General features: G+C 41.9%; 1 long non-coding RNA gene across 1 annotated transcript; it reads right to left on the bottom strand.

The window, feature by feature from the left end:
• Positions 1 to 9,205: 9,205 nt before the first annotated feature.
• On the bottom strand, positions 9,206 to 16,183 carry LOC144578851 (uncharacterized). The gene is made up of 2 exons (XR_013525276.1): positions 15,872 to 16,183; positions 9,206 to 10,637 (listed from the first exon to the last, which is right to left on the bottom strand). It is a non-coding gene; the product is annotated as an uncharacterized LOC144578851 (long non-coding RNA).
• Between the last annotated feature and the right edge of the window lie 280 nt (positions 16,184 to 16,463).

The following is a 16,463-nucleotide window of genomic DNA, read 5'->3' as shown; positions in this document are numbered from 1 at the left end:
GTGAAACCCTGTCTCTATTAAAAATACAAAAAAATTAGCTGGGCGTGGTGGCACACATCTGTAATCTCAGCTGTTCAGGAGGCTGAGGCAGGAAAATCGCCAGAACCCAGGAGGCAGAGGTAGCAATGAACCAAGATGGTGCCCCTGCACTCCAGCCTGGGAGACAAAGTGAGACTTGGTCTCAAAACAAAACAAACTTCAACAAAAAAAGCCCAGCCCCAGGTAATACACTTTAAACTTGAATTAACGTTACTCTTGCCTCCCCCTGCTGTACCCCACTGAGAGCTACCTGGTTGCTGGGCGTGCGTCCTCCTATCCCCCTAGCTTGCCAGCTGGGACCCAGGCAGGGGATAGGGCAGAGAGTAAAGGGATGTTGGAAAGTTCTTGCTCAACTGCAACTGGTCCGAGGTGACTCACTCTCTTGGGACCTGTAGATTTTTAAAACCAACTCTCTCATCAGCCGTTTTGTGGGTTATTTGGAGACTCTCCTAGCAGTGCTCCTCAGACTGCAGTTCCTGAAATGTGGTCAATTCCCTTTCATCAATGGCTGCTCTGGGTTCAGACCTTGTCTTTTTTTGGTTGGTTCAGGCCATGAAGGATGTCTCCATTGGTCTCTCCTCCCTCATGATGGCCTCTACCTGTATTTTAAATGGATGCAGGATAGCTCATTCTCCCCCAGGATCCTTTTCGGTTCTATGGGAAACATTTATGCAGTCTCTGCCCAGGCTGACTCTGCACATTCTAGGCAATCTCAAGCAGTGACTCTTTTCAAAAAAAATTTTTTTTTTGGAGATGGAAGAGTCTCGCTCTGTTGCCCAGGCTGGAGTGCAGTGGTACAATCATAGCTTACTACACACTCCAACTCCTGGGCTCGAGAGATCCTCCTGCCTCAGTCTCCCAAGTAGATGGTACTACAAGCATGTGCCATCATACCTGGCTTAAAAAATTTTAAATAATTTTATTTCCAAATTAATACAGTTACCTGAGTTCAGTTACCAACACATTGAAGATTTGAAAATAATTATTTTCTTTTAGACACACTCTTACCCTCAGCTCTTTTTTGCTTAACAGAGCAAATAACTTTGTATAGATAGTACAAAGGTAAACCTTAGCCAAGTTCAAGTCCCATATCAACAGAATGCACATTAGAGAGATTTTATTATACTGTTGTTCAAAATCAAAGACTACATGCAAAAGCTCAAAGGACTGATTCTTCATTGTTTCCAGCTGAATGTCATAGAGATGGAAAGTGGGCCTTTGTTACTTGACTAGACCATAAGTTTTACATGAATGCTTCGGTTGACAGCTATTATTTATCATAACTGTGCTCTTACTCTGCTATGTATTACAGCTCTTTAAAAACCCACAACATCACCTCTATGTATTTCCCATTGGGGTAAAAGGCATTTAAAATAGAAAATATATTTTTTTATGCCAAAAAAGTGGCATTTACTAATCTTATACTATACAGCTAATATTACACATGCTGTTTTTATCTGTAGGGTGCTTAACAGTCAGATATAAGTTAACCTTTCCAATTATCCTGGGCAGGAGAATATTAGGAAATAGTTTTATATTAGTGCAGACATAACAACCAATAAATTCAAGAGTTAACAGAGGATCATAGAATAAAATTATGACATCTAATTGACTGAGTACAGTATGTAGAATGTATTTCAGATAGTTAATTTAAGAAATCTATTTTAAAATTTTTATTTATTGATATATCATATTTGTACATATTTACAGTGTACATGTGATATTTTGTTACATGCATAGAATGTGTAATTATCAAGTCAAGGTATTTAGAATATCTATCACCTGGAATGTTGATCATTCCTCTGTGTTGGGAACTTTTAAGTCCTCTCTTTCAACTATTTTGAAATATACAATATATTCTATAGTCACCCTACTCTGCTGTCAAACATTAACACCTATTTCTTCTATCTAACAGTATGTTTGTACCAATTAACCAGCCTCTTTTTATCCAACCCCCTTACCCCAACCCCACACCCTCTTACCCTCTCATATCTATCATTCCATTCTCTACCTCCATGAGATCAACTATTTTTATCTCCCACATATGAGTGAGACCATGTAATATTTGTTTTTCTGTGCCTGGCTAATTTCACTTGACATAATGACCTACAGTTCCATCCACATTGCTGCAAATGACATGATTTTATCAAGCCAGTGACTCTTCTTTACAGAGTGTCAACCAGCTCACCAACACATCTCTCCTGACTTGCAAATATCCCAGAAAGAGTCAGACATCCATCCATCCTGCAACCCCCAGACACAAAGAACACATCTGAAGCTCTCCAAACAAGCCAATGAAAGCTACTCTCTCTCACTCATTGCCTTTAGATAGAACTTACAGCAATCAATTACCCCTCCAAACCAACTCCCCTCACTCATTCTTTCTAATTTCCCTCTTTCTTGACCTTTTTATACCTCTGATCTGTGAGAATAGCCTTTGGGTCTGAAGCCCAAGACTTGTCTAACAACTTTTTAGATATTTCTTTTGAAAAATTGATGCTTATCTCACAACAAATTTCAATATTGGATACCTTTCTTAGTGCCTCAGCTGACTAGTTTAGCATATTTTTATACTAGTTGATCAAATCTTAGTTTTTGTCCCAGGTTAATGGCTCTGATTCCATGGCTAAATGGAGATTTCATGACTAAAATAGGCTTATTAATCTTAATATAAGTATGTTAAAAAGACAAGGACGAGACAGGGATTTTAAAAAGGATCATCTCTTTAACTTGTTTTCTGTGGTAGCCAAGCCTCCAAAATGGTTCCTGCCTCCTGGGATTCACATCTTTGTGTAGTGCGATGAAATCCACACTGGCTCAGGGTTGCTGCTGTGTTTGATCAGTAGAATACAGAGAAGTAATGAAATGTTACTTCCAAGATTATATTTTGATTTCTTCTCACTTGCTCCCTGTCTTATGTAGAGATTCACCCTGGGGGGAAGCCATGTTGTGATCAGTTTCACTCTGGGGGGAAGCCATGTTGTAATCAGTTTCACTCTAGAGGACCCATGATGTGATCAGTTTCATGGAGTCTCCCACATAGGAAGGAACAGAAGCCTCCTGCCAGCAGTTACATGAGTGAGGTTGGAAATTGAGCCTCCAGCCCCAGAAGCTAAGTTTTTAGAGACTGCGGCCCCAGATGACAGTTCAACTGCAACTTAATGAGACATCCTGATCCAGAACCATGCAGCTACAACATTCCTAGATTCTTGAACCTCAGTAACTATGTAAAACAAAATGTTTGTTATTTCAGGTTCCTAAGTTTGGAGCTTTATAATGCAGCAACAGAAAACTGATATGCTCTATAAATAAATAGTTGGAATAAAGATCTTTGCATTTGCAAAGTGTTGCATTTACTAACATACCTGAGTCCCTCTATATTCTAAAGTCCATTATAAAAACAAAATATAAATTTATTGAATTCATCTTCACTCCTTTCAAAATATTTATTGCAGGATTTCTTTAAAAATGTAAGCAGAACAATTAGCTATTTTTAAAAAAAGATTTCATCCTTAAAATCCAACTTCCAATTTTTCAGAAACATATGCTGTTTAAGTAAGGCATGTTTGTAAAACCACATCTTCAAGATCCAAACAGGACTCTGAGAGGTCATATGAATTATCATGCTTGCTTCAGGCAGTTTTGTGCTCTCACCTTTCCACACATATCACATCCATTTACTTTTTGACAATTTCTAAAATGTGAAGTGGGAATGGCAAGAGGAACTATGGGGAAAAGCAGCAGCATTTGCTATCTCTGTAGTCAAGAAAATTCTTAATAGGTAAATAAATGATTTCACATTCAAACTGTTCTGTTTTCATTTTGCTTAATTTTTAAGGAAGCGAACAACCATTTAGCACCTGGAGAACTGAGGCAGAGACTAGGAGAGGCTTTCAACAGATGATTGTGTAGCTAACAAGGGAAGGGAGAAAGAGGTTTAACCTGGGTTTTATGGACAGACTGTGCCCCTATGCTGAGTTCTGTTCCCAAACACAGGGATGTGAGCATTTGTAAATGTAACTGCCTCTTCATGGTATTAAACATGTTTCATCTTTTATCACTACTAAAGCAGCTGAAAATGAAAGTCCTAAAAATAGTACTGTGAGGGGGTGGGGGTGAATTCAGAATTTGCCAATACATCAGTAGTAAAGAGACAAATTCTATTTAGTGCCGTGTGAGAAACCTAACACGGCTCATTAGAGCATAAAACATGTTCCAGAAGCCATTCCTGGGGCAGCCAGGATTAAATACACACAAGTTCCCGGTCCACGTCCTACTCCTTCCCTTGCAGTGGAATCTGAATTCCCTTGCATTTGTAATGAGGAAGCGTCATCTTGCTAAAGACTTTGGTATCTTCCTTCTGCTTCTTACCTAACCTTTCCACCTCCTGGAAGGTTTGGGGTTCAGGGCCGCCTCCATTGCTATTACGGGGGTGAGATGCCATTGGTAAACATTCTGAGTCTGTGTCATGGTTCTGTTTGTATCCGATGCCCATTTCAGTCAGGCCTGAGTAGTGCCGGTAACGTTCATTCTGGAACAGTCTAGCCTACTTCACACTTGCTTTGCAGCCAATGGAAAGGCCAGGGCTGACACTGCTGCCCTTCACATATTAGGTGTGTTAGCTGCATCTTCCTTCTTATCTGGGAGAAAGTTTATATGGTCTGTGCACAAACACAGGTTGACTCAGGTAAACTAAGATAAACTCAGGTACACCCAACTACATTCAGGCTTTTTTAGCTATACTGAGGTTCAGGGGTTTCTGGTTCAATGATACCTCTCCATAGCTCTCAAATTGAGATTTTTCAATTAAAAAGGATAATTCGAAACTATATCTGAAGTATAGAATGAAAATTTAAAAGTGAGATACTTTGGGAGGCCGAGGCGGGTGGATCACAAGGTCAAGAGATCGAGACCATCCTGGTCAACATGGTGAAACCCTGTCTCTACTAAAAAATACAAAAATTAGCTGGGCATGGTGGCACGCACCTGTAGTCCCAGCTACTCGGGAGGCTGAGACGGGAGAATTGCTTGAACCCAGGAGGCGGAGGTTGCGGTGAGCCGAGATGGAGCCATTGCACTCCAGCCTGGGTAACAAGAGGGAAACTCCATCTCAAAAAAACAAAACAAAACAAAACAAAAACTGAGATGATCCTAAGGATGAGCTCACTGTTAAGTAAATAAGAAAAAAGATTAAAATGAATAATAAAAATATTAAAAATGACAACTGAATGTATTAAGTAGCCAAATAAAATATAGATTAACAAGTATATATTTTGTACTCTTTGGTCTGAATTAAGTATAAACACATGGATTTGAATTTCTGAACCCGTAGTCCAGTTTTTTCTTTTAAGAAGAAAAGCTGTCCTTTTTTATGGCTGCATCATATTCCATGGTGTATTTGTGCCACATATTCTTTATCCAGTCTATCACTGATGGACATTGGGTTGGTTCCAAGTCTTTGCTATTGTGCTATAACAAACATACGTGTGCATGTGTCTTTATAATAGATTGATTTATAATCCTTTGGGTATATACCCAGTAATGGGATTACTGGGTCAAATGGATTTCCATGGATAAAGCTGGAAACCATCATTCTCAGCAAACTGACATGTGAACAGAAAGCCAAACAGTGCATGTTCTCATTCCTAAGTGGGTGCTGAACAATGAGAACACATGGACATAGAGAGGAGAACATCACACACCCTGTTGGGGTGTGGGGAGGACAGGGGAGGGATATCAGGGGGTTGGGGGATAGGAGAAGGATAACGTTAGGAGAAATACCTAATATTGATGATGGGGTTATGGATGCAGAAACCCACCATGGCACGTGTTGTTACCTATGTGACAAACCTGCATGTTCTGCACATGTATCCCAGAACTTAAAAGTATAATAAATAATAAATAAATAAATAAAAGAGGAAAAGTTGTCATAGCCGTGGAGGTCTCCCTTGGTCAGGCTTGCACCCACACATCTCCCTCCCGTGACAAATACAAGGCTGCAGCAGGGGAGTCTGATCATGTCTCTGCTTCCTGGATCTCATTGCACCTGTGGGACAGGACATGTACCTTCAAGGCCTGAGTTTCTCCCCATGAAGATCTGCATAGGGCTGAGATACCTTCTGTGAAAGAAGAACAAATGTTCCTTATGTAGTATTTTGCCTGTGACAAACAGATACTCACACATCAATGAACTGGTTAAGAAGTGAACTACACTACATTTGTTAGAGTCTCCTAAAGTTGGAATAGAGAAGAGAGCTTCTTTCCAGATGTCTGAAGCAGGACTACCTAACCATATAGAAGGAGATATTAAATTACAAAAAATAATTATAACTTTAAATACCCTTCATATATCACTATATTAGTCCATTCTTGCATTGCTATAAAGAAATACCTGAGATGGGGTAATTTATAAAGAAAAAAGGTTCATTTGGCTCACAGTTCTGCAGGCTATGCAGGAAGCATGATTTGGCGTCTGCTTGGCTTCTGGGGAGGTCTCAGGAAACTTACAATCATGGCAGAAAGTGAATGGGGAGCAGGCACATCTCACATGGCCAGAGTAGGAGCAAGAGTGATCGAGGAAGGACATACCATGCACTTTTAAATAGCCAGATCTCAGGAGAACTCACCCACTATTAGCAAGCCCGTATCAAGAAGAATGGTGCTAAACCATTCATGAGAAATCTGTCTCTGTGATCCAATCATCTGCCATCAGGCACCACCTCCAACATTAGGTATTACAATTCGACATGAGATTTAGTAGGAACACAAAATCCAAACGATATCAGTTGCTCATTCCTATGACACCACTCTACTAGCTGTGTATCTCCATGGTGGCATTTATAATGTGAATTGCAGAGAATCTGCATTCCTTTAGGCTGGGTGTACTTCTGTTTTTTGAGACACAATCTTGCTCTGTCACCTAGGCTGGAGTGCAGTGGTGCCATCTCAGTTCACTGCAGCCTCTGCCTCCCGGGTTCAAGTGGCTCTCCTGCCTCACCCTCCTGAGTAGCTGGGATTACAGGTGCACCCCACTACTCTTGGCTAACTTTTGTGTTTTTAGTAGAGAAAAGGTTTCACCATATTGACCATGCTTGTCTTGAACTCCTGGCCTCAATGATCCACTTGCCTCAGTCTCCCAAAGTGTTGGGATTACAGGCATGAGCCATCATGCCCAGCCCTGGGTGTACTTCTTATGTATACTTAGCACATTGCCTGGTATTTGTGGAATACCAGTAAATGGTACACAACTGATCAATGGAATGAATGAACTTTGCATACTTGTAAATAAAAATATCTGATTCATCCACATAATTTACCCAAATGAAGGGCTGCAGCCCTCCTTTATGTCAGCAATGTTATGCATTCACATTTGTTTTCTCCTAGTCCAGTGATAGATGCAGTTTTCTTGCTTTGCTTATTTTCCACATAACCTCTGGGTGACCCTAAATGAGGCCTTACCTATCTGGCACTTTATCTTGTCAAAATTCCTTGCACGGTTATCACTCCTCTCTATCTTGACTCACGGTTGGATCAATCGACAGAGTAGGCATTTAATACCTGAAATCAATCTCTCCCGTTTTCAATCATTTGTCTTTGCTGGGTCTGACTTCCTTCCAGTTCCATGGATGAGCGTTTGTGTGGCTATCCCAACCTCAGCAGCCCAGAGGAGAGTTTCCTAGAGACAGCTGAGAGGCGCATGCTTCTTCAGCCCTGATGAGGACCTCTGTGTATTTATGTGTGTGAACATGCAGTCCCTTGGAGCCAAGCAAAGGAGAGTTGTAAATGAATGTAGTTTCTGCTGCTGGCTGCCTGTCTGGCCACAGTCTTTTCATCTACAAATGTGCCCACCTTTTCAGTCTTGTTGAGAGCTAGCTATGGGAAGATATGCCACGCTCATGAATACCCATTTAACTGCCATGCATGTAACATGAAACCAGGTGCAGCCTATCAGTAAGAGGAAAGTACTTAAATGGCAGAAATGTCAAAGGGAAAGCAGGTAGCAATGGCATCCTATCCCCAGGGTGAAATGTAGACCATCAGCTCCAAAGCCCTGCAGGCTGCCTTGGTGCACAGTAAATGGGGTCAGGCTCTCCTTCAGGTTGAAATTTCTACCCAGCCAAAGTTAGATCTTCTTGGAAGCAAATTTACTGTCTCACACATTTAATGGAATCTACCTGCCCCTGCCACTGTCAGTGGTATCATCATCACTGCCAGAGGTAACAAAAGTGTGGATTGCTGCTGGCAGCCACTCATGAGCAATTCTGCTCAATTGACTGTGTAATGTTTAAATTGAGGACTACTCGCTAGGTGCCAGGCACTGAGCTGAATGCTTCCTATACAATTTCTTGCAATTTCTCTCCTGATGCTGCTACGTATACCATTAGAATTTTTCAGGTGAAGAAAATGAGGCTGTAAGAAGGTATTCTTAAGATTACACAGTTATGAAGCAGAAGGCTAAGGATTTCGAGCCTGTCCTGCCCGACAGCAGAGCCTGAGAAACAGGAAGGTGGCTGCAGAAGATGGGTTTACCCCAGCACCAATCTGTGTGGCCTCTGTGATAGTGATTGATATGGCCTTGTCTTTGTAATTTCAGAAAAACTTCTTCCATCTTACTTCAATCTCTTTCAATGGGAAAATATTGGTATCCACATGTCATTTTGTTTTTGCCTCCTTGCAAATACTTATTGAACACGTGAAAGTGTATTTCCAAAGAGTTAGAAACATGACTCTCATCTAAATATAGAATAAACATGCATCAAAAATGTATTCAACTCATTGAGGGAACCAGTATGATGGTAATGCTGGTTCCAAAAGCATTTTGAGGAACTGGATATTAAGAGGCATTTTAGGGGTAAAAGTGCCAGAATAAGATTCCTGGATTAGATGCAAAACTGTTAATGTCCTACAGGCAACGCAATCATGAAATTGAGGTTATCATCTCTACCAAATAGAAATCTACAAAGTAACATGTAACTTCATAGTAGTGTCTAGCTCTGATCCAAGTTAATGACAGAGTTGAACACAAGTACATTTCCTTAGATCAATGGGTTCTCAAACTTTTCTGCATGTTAAAATCACTTGCAGAGTTTTATTTTTAATCCTGACACCAAGATCCCACATGTATTAGTTTCTTATTGCTGCTGTTACAAACTACCACAAATGTCATGGTTTAAAGCAATCGAGCTTTATTTTCTTGCAGGTCAGAAGTCTAAAATGGGTCCAACGAGCTGCTTCCTTCTAGAGGCTGTAGAGGAGAATCCTTTCCTTGCCCTTTTCACCTTCTAGAGACTGCCTGCATTCCTTCGCTTGTGGCCCCTTTCTCTCCTTCTGAGGCAAAAGTTCAGGGTCTTCTCTCCCTTCTCTGACCTCTACTTTCATCTTTAAGCCTTCTCTGTCTGACTCTGACCCTCCAGCCTCCTTTTTGTAAGAACCATTGTGATGACCTTGGACCCATCCAGATAATCCAGGATATTTTCCCATCTCCAGATCCTTAACTTAATCATATCTGCAAAGTCTCTTATATGTAAGGGAACATATTCACAGGTTCTGAGGATTAGGTTGTGGGCATCTTTGGGAGGTTATTGTTCAGCCTATCACATCACCCCCAACCATTAAATCAGGATGTCTAGGAGTGGGAGCCAAACAGTCATAGTTTTCAAACGTCCCAGGTGTTTCCAATATGATGCAAAGTTTGAAAGCCACTTCCCTAAATAATTAGATAAGCTTTATATGATGCTTCAATATACCACTGACAGAATAACTCTACCTTAGCAGAGTTAGCACAACACTCCAAAACAGGCCACTCTGGCATATTGACTATTTTGAGTTTAGGGCACCTGAAAAACAACAGGTGTGAGATGATCACTCTGACCTTTTTCTTACAAGTGGAGACGAAATTCACATGTGAAAGATGCCTTCCCTATATCAGAAGGAAAGCATCTTTCTTATCGTCAAGGATAGGAAGTTGAGGCCAAGGGAAATTTGTACAAACAAGCCTTGCTAGACTAAACTTACCTTCCTATCCACTTTTTCACCCAATTAACTACTTACTGAGCCCAAGCTTCTTGTCCTTGTGACATTTTCACAACTGCATTTCCTTATGTAGTCTCCCCTGCCATGTAAGTTTTGTACTAAGTAAATTTGTTTTTCTCCTGTTGATCTGTCTTATCTGTCTCTTGTCATTTAATTATCAGTCCTAGGGGGAAAAAAAGAAAGAAAAGAAAAGAGGGTACAGGTAAAATTTTGTTTCCTCTATATTTGTGAATTTTGGATAATTTTTCTTAACAAACAATAAATTACTGAATATTTATCAAATGACTAAAACTATGTTCCAATTAACATCTGCAATAACATCTTTGTATCTGATCCTGACTTGGTTGCTCTTCTCACTGACTGTGTAAACTTCGTGAGTCAATGCTGCCTTTTGCCCTCATGTAAAATGGAGCAAACGGAACTCATTTCTGTCACAGTGGTGACAGTGGAGGAAGATGTAGGCCAAGTGATTGAAATGCCATCTGTCTCTGTGACTGCTGCACATGTCCACGGTCGGCTGCTGGAGGATGAGTCAGTCTCAGGTTTGCATAGCCAAGAATCATGATCTGTGGACCACAAAAGACTCAGGCTTGTCAATGCTGCTCAAATAACGAAAATGAAAATAACATGCACACACACATACCCACCCATCTGTCCTTCAATTATGCCTGACGGCTGAAAGCAAGCAGAGGAGAGCTGTGAAAACAGTTAGCGGCGGCATACCTGGGAATCTTGGTGAATCTCCAAAAAACATAAAATCTCTTGCAGTAAACCTATCATCAGTGTGAGTTTACTGCATTTCACCCAGTGGAGATCCCAGAGCCTCGGGGTAAACTTTTCAGGAGAAGAAACTGGTACTTATTTTCAACCAGAACACCTGAATTTATTGGAGTAGTTCTTGTCTTTTAATGGAAACAACAGGACATTCCCAAGGTGTGCAATGATCTGCAGGCTATTCCTGAAAACTCTGAAAGGCCTGAAGAATGTGTCTCAGGCTGATGGGAGGGGAAACTTACACTCTTAAGGGCCCATTTAGAGACCACATTCCCATCTCTGGATGCCCCTGTTCTGTTCCTGTGGACAAACTTTGCTCTGTTTTAGATATGTGATTCAACTTAGTTGACTAGTTTTATCAGTTCCTTGTTACTATACAAGACTAATAATCACAACTTTAATGAGCCATTAATCAGGTTTCCTAAAGCCATGATTTTCCAATCTCCTTCAACCAGCAGGGCCAATTTTTCAAATAAAATCATTCAAAAGCCAATATATAAATGGCAAAGGAAAAACTGTGACCTTCACAGCTGGCACTATTATGCTTCTTAAAATAGGACATACAGTCAATCCTAATTATTTACTAACTTTAGATTTGTGACTTCACCTACTTGCTAAAATTAATTTGTAACCTCCAAATCAATACTTGTGGTGCTTTTGTAATCATTAGCAAACATCCACAGAGCAGTGAAAAAATTGTTACCTGAAGCTCCTGTTCTCAGCTGAGGCTGAACAAGGCAGCTCTCTACCTTCTTGTTTTAGTTCTCATACAGTAAACAAGAGTCCTTTTGGAAATTTATTTAGTGCCATTTGTTTTATATTTTTATGGTTTTCGTTAGTGATTTTGCTGTTATTAAGTAAAGAGTATATATCAAATATGGTGTCTTGGCCAGGTGTGGTGGCTCACACCTATAATCCAAGCACTTTGGGAGGCCGAGACAGGTGGATCACTTGAGGTCAGGAGTTCGAAACCAGCCAGGCCAACATGGTAAAAGCTTGTCTCTGCTAAAAATACAAAAAAAAATTAACCAGGTGTGGTGGTGGGCGCCTGCAATCCCAGCTACTTAGAATGCTGAGGCAGGAGAATCGCCTGAACCCAGGAGACAGAGATTTCAGTGAGCCAAAATTGAGCTACTACATGCCAGCCTGGATGACAGAATGAGACTCTGTCTCAAAAAAACTAAGCAAACCAAAACAAAAACAACACATAAAACAAGGTTATGTATTAATTGGTTAATAAAAATGTAATGACCAGAGATTTGCAGAAACCTAATCCTCTATTTCCCCTGGAAGCAATGGTTCAGTACTCACTGATTCAGTGTTTGTTATCATTTTATAAAATATAACTACCATGAATAACAAGCATCAACTGTGTCTTTGTTTGGAAAAATATCTGGGTGATAGTTTAATTAGATGGTGAAACTCCAGGGGCCTTGGCAGAAATTTGTTTGTTCCCACAGGGATGAAGTAGAGAAAGAAAAGAAGAAAAGACAGGAAGAGAAAGGAAGGAGAGAGGAACTATAGGTAGGAAGGGACATATTAGGTTGGTGTAAAAGTATGATTTTTAACATCACTTTTCACATTCACCCCCATCTCACTAAAGGACCAAAAGGGCAGCCCCCAGCAACAGAGACTGAAAAGGGGTGGGGGAACAGGAATTTCTAATGCAGACTTTTAGGATTTCTTGCCATGTTGAGTATACTATGACTTTGTGATTTCCAGTTCTTTCTTAAAGTTTACTATATTTAATGTACCCCTCATGCTAGCTGTTTAGTTTCTTTTTTTTTTTTCCCCACGGAAATCAGGGGAAAAAAAGACACTTTTGTCTTCAGCAAAGTGATGTGCACTTTTTTATTTCTTTTTGAGACTGAGTTCCCCTCTGTCACCCAAGCTGGAGGGCAATGGCACTATCTCTGCTCATTGCAACCTCTACTTCCTGAGTTCAAGTGATACCCCTGCTGCAGCTTCCCGAGTAGCTAGGATTACAGGCGCATGCCACCACACCAGCCTAATTTTTTTATATTTTTAGTAGAGACAGGGTTTCACCATGTTGGTCAGGTGAAACTCCTGACCTCATGATTTGCCCACCTTGGCCTCCCAAAGTGCTGGGATTACAGGTGTGAGCCACTGCACCCATCCTGATGTGCACTTTTTAAGGATGCAGGGTCTCAGCAGAGAGAATCATGACAATGTAAGCCCTCCGGGGATCTGAAAGCATCTTGGAGAGGACTTTGCTGTATGGAAGGCTTGGACTTGAAAACGCCTTATCCCAGCAATTTTACCTGGTTTACAAGGGGCTAGGAGGGCTCAGGAAGCTGTTCTGTTTGCAGCAGGGCACAAAAATAGAGAGCCTTGTGAAATGCCCTTGCCATGGTTCTCACCTTGACTTTGCAGAACAGAGTGCCAACCGTGGACCAAGTATATAACAGCTATGTCCATAACAGTGTAGTGAGCACAGTTCCTCTTTGGTTCCGGGCCTAGCACATTCCCTGACAATGCCCCTGAGAAGGAGTCACTGGGATTTAGCTTCACCAGTCTCTTCTCACTTGGCCTTTCAGGAGGGTTGCCAGGTTGTACCCAGAGCACAGTTGCAGAACCCAGGACTGGACTGGGGCCTGGAAAATGCAATGTTCCCTTTGGGCAATTGCAGCTTTCTGTTTGGTAGCAAACCCTTCGCTCGTCTTTTGCCTTGCCTCTGGAATTCTGCTAGGAATCAGGCTTCCCCCAACCTGACTTCTTTCTTGGAAGATGGAGTTTTAAAATTGTGTTTATTTATTTATTTATTAGAGATAAGGTCTCATTTGTTGCCCGGGATGGATTGCAGTGGTGCAATCATAGTTCACTACAGCCTCAAACTCCTGGGCTCAAGTGATCCTTCCGCCTCAGCCTCCAGGCTGGTTAATTTTTTTTAAAGGTTTTTTTTTTTTTTTTTTTTTTTTTTGTAGAGATGGGATCTCGCTATGTTGCCCAGGCTAGTCTTGAACTCCTGGTCTCAAGTGATCCTCCCACCTTGGCCTTCCAAAGCACTGGGATTATAGGTGTGAGTCACCACGCCCAGCCACGATGGAGTTTTTCATGGAATGAAACCAATCTCTGAACATTCCAGCAAAGCTCCAGCAGATCATTATTTCCCCTGACTGCACACATGTGCCGGAAATGCTCTCGTGTGTAAACCATTGAGTTTCTCAGTGGTGGGTTGAGGGGAGGAAGTGCCAATGAGATAAACTTGCCCCGGTGAATGTAGGATTCCCAGGACTCTCCATAACAGACACTGGAGAAGAGAAACAGAAGAGGCTGCCACTACGGCTCCTGCTGCACCTGTACATTTAAGGTCCAAGGAATTTCAGAGCACAGCTTCATCTTTCCAGCTTACCTGGTTTCTTTGCTTCTGCTGTGGGAATCCAAGGACCCAAGACTTACTCATTTTGTGTCCTGAGCCCAGCACGTGCACCAGCCATAATAGCCCACATCACAGACATGTTTGTACTCCCTTTCTCTCATTTTTTTCTTTACCAGTTGCGTCAAGTTGACCCAATTTCTCCTTTTGGGCTTATGGACCAACAAATCAGTGGTTGTAAATATCTGTGACAAGGAGAATTTATTTGCCACACATAAATGTGTTGGAGGTAGTTGGTGACAGGAAAGAAACAATAAGATTATTACTTAAAATGTGGTGTATTTTGGGGTCTGAGTAAGTCTTCTGATGGATTTTTAGGACAGCAGAGTGTTTGCGTCTTTTGAGATTATGAATTGAACAGCCAGTATAGTCAAACATTTTCCAGGTCTGTAAAATAGCTCTTAGACAACTTGTTTGACTCAGTAGGCTGTTTAATTCAGGCAGAATATTCTGACCAGTAGCCTTGGATAAACACAGAATGGCAATAACCCAGCTTTTGCGGGGTTTTGTTTTTGTTTTTTTTTGAGATGGACTCTTGCTCTGTCAACCAGGCTGAAGTGCAGTGGCATGATCTTGGCTCACTGCAAACTCCACCTCCTGGGTTCAAGCAATTCTTGTGCCTTAGCCTCCTGAATGGCTGGGACTACAGGCATGCACCACCACATCTGGCTAATTGTGTTTTTAGTAGAGATATGGTTTCACCATGTTGATCAGGCTGGTCTTGAATTCCTGACCTCAAATGATCTGCCCACCTCGGCCTCTCAAAGTGCTGGGATTACAGGCATGAGCCACCCCAGGTTTTTTTTTCAGATGGAGTTTTGGCTCTTGTCGTGCAGGCTGGAGTTCAATGACACAATCTCGGCTCAACAAAACTCCGCCTCCTGGGTTCAAGCGATTCTCCTGCCTCAGCCTCCTGAGTAGCTGGGATTACATGCAGATGCCACCAAGTCTGGCTAACTTTTTGTATTTCTAGTAGAGATGGGGTTTCTCCATGTTGGTCAGGCTGGTCTCGAACTCCCAACCTCAGGTGATTGCCTGCCTCGGACTCCCAAAGCACTGGGATTACAGGCATAAGCCACCGCGCCCAGCCCTGACCCCAGGTTTTTAATATGTATATGTAGTCTGGTTAAAAGGTTTAAATACCTGTATGCAGTCTAGTTAATGTCTATATGTAGTCTAGCTTACAACCTTTTAACTAGACTGCATATAGCTATTAAAAGAGAGATGTGAACATCTCTTCTATCTTTTTCTTCCTTTCCCAGGTGTGTGAGTATGTGAGATGGGGCCGAGGGGTTGGAAGGCGAGCTCTAGGACAGGATCCACAGTACTGGTGGCCTGGTGACAGGTGCACTCAGCTTCTCTTCAGTAGGAAAATAGAGTAGGTTGAAGCCAACCTCAGGGGAGCCAGGGCAGGGGCTCTCAGCCCACCTTCTGCTGCAAAGATGACTCACCTTTTCATGGCCCTCAGTTCCTATCTGGTTGGGCAGGTACTGAACAAAGCAGGTGACATCACCCATGCATGGAATTCTTCACTGTTCTCTGCTACACACACTGTATTCAACAGAACCTCTCATCTACAGAGACTCCTTAGGTATGTACTGTTGCCAAGCACTGTGTGGTCCGAGTTACCTGTTGGCTCCTGGATCAGGCTCCTCAGTTGCTCGTCTGGGTAGACAGGGCTGAGCTCATGAAATGAAGGGCAGTGGTCTTTGGTAGCTTGGTCTGAGCAAAGTCCCATCTTCTGACATTTGGTCAGGACACCAGAGCTGCTTCTTAACAGAGAAGAGTAAATTCTGCTCCCTGGATCCATGACCTTTCAGACGTAGAAACATTGGTTCACCAACCCTCCTCTCCACTTCCGGTCATTTCTTTTTTATCACATTTACCAGAACAAATGCAATTTCTAGCCTTCTCACTGCCCAGCTCCAGCGAAGCCCACGCACCACTGTCAGATTCTTCTTCCTTAAATACAGCTTTGATCGTCATTCCTCCCCTGCTCAAAAGCTGCAAATAGTTCCCACTACCTACAGAGGACGGAAGACCGCGCTTACTCAACCTGTCTCCAAGTCCCCACAATAGGGCCTCAAGCTGCTTTCTCACACTTATCCCCTCCTTCTCTCCTAAATGAACTTTCCTTTTCCCTCGATTCTCTTTGCAGGTTGCTCAGAGTGTGTCTAGAACACCTTCTCCCCCATGCCTCTGTTTAGAAATGGTTCCTCGG

This window comes from Callithrix jacchus, chromosome 13 (assembly GCF_049354715.1).
Source record: "Callithrix jacchus isolate 240 chromosome 13, calJac240_pri, whole genome shotgun sequence".
Classification (NCBI taxonomy): domain Eukaryota; kingdom Metazoa; phylum Chordata; class Mammalia; order Primates; family Cebidae; genus Callithrix; species Callithrix jacchus.
The sequence above is the reverse complement of the archived record's forward strand: the minus strand, read 5'-3'. Positions and strand labels throughout refer to the sequence as shown.